Below are 1,233 nucleotides of genomic sequence, written 5' to 3' on the forward strand. Positions count from 1 at the left end.
AAACCCTGATCGCTGCCGGGTGTGGCCCAAAAACTAAAAAAAAAAAAAAAATGGGAAAAGGAAACGAACAGATGCTTCTCTGCGGTAGTCCAACAGGTGGCCAACAGGCACATGAAAATTCTGATAAACGCTTATCATTAGGGAAATCTAAATCAAGACAACAAAAGATTTCATCTTATACCATTGAGGATGGCACATATAAAAAATAACTAGGAACTATCTCTGTTGGCGGGGTTGTGGTGAGAAAGAAACTCTCATCTGTTACACTTAGGACCTGGCCATCCACTGCTAGTGAAAATGCTGCCTGGTCCAACCACTATGGAAAACAGTATAGAGGATTCTTAGTAAACCCAAAATGGAGCTGCCATATGACCCAGAAATCTCTGTTTTGGGTATCTATTCCCAGGACACAAACACATTCATCCAAAAGGATGTATGTACACCGCTATTAGTTGCAGTACACTCAGTACAATAGCTACGACTTGAAATCGATCTAGATCTCCAAAGAGATCTATGAATCTATGGGTTTTAAGAAAAATGAAAAACATTTGTGTAATGATTCTCAGAGACAAAATAGAGGAGGACTGGAGGGTCCAGCTCCTGACATGAAGCTCACCACAGGGATCATTTAGTGCAGTCACAGAAATAATTACACTGAGAAGTATCATAACAAAATGTGACTGAGGGAAGTAGAAAGCCTGTCTAGAGTACAGGCCGGTGTGGGGTGGGGAGGAAGGACACTTGGGATATTGGACATGGGAATGTTTCACTCGTGAAGGATTATATATATATATATATACATACACATATACATACATATATACATACATACATACATATATATAATCAAAAGAAAAGAAAAGGCCTCCCAATTCTTACCACAGGCTGTTTCTTTACATAGAAAGAGGAGGTACAGTAAATTCACTCCATATACACCTCAACCCAGGCCTTTTGCCTGGTCTATATTGTGAATTGGGGGACAAAAAACAAACAAACAACAAACAAAAAACAAAGAGATGAGTGGATCATGAAGATATGGTACATATATACAATGGAATTCTACCTACCTGGAAGGAATGATGCAAGTATGCAGTTTGCCACAATATGGATGGAACTAGATGTTAAATGGAGTAAGCCAGTAGAAGGATAAATACAGATTGATATCATTTAGATGTGGTATTTAGAATAACTGCATGAAGAAATGTATTAGTCTGAACTGGAGTTGTTTCAACT

The 1,233-nt window shown here is 38.4% G+C and overlaps 1 pseudogene; it reads left to right on the forward strand.

The window, feature by feature from the left end:
* Positions 1 to 862: 862 nt before the first annotated feature.
* Positions 863 to 985, forward strand: LOC126014815 (uncharacterized; annotated as a pseudogene).
* Positions 986 to 1,233: the final 248 nt, after the last annotated feature.

Source organism: Suncus etruscus, chromosome 7 (assembly GCF_024139225.1).
Source record: "Suncus etruscus isolate mSunEtr1 chromosome 7, mSunEtr1.pri.cur, whole genome shotgun sequence".
Taxonomy (NCBI): domain Eukaryota; kingdom Metazoa; phylum Chordata; class Mammalia; order Eulipotyphla; family Soricidae; genus Suncus; species Suncus etruscus.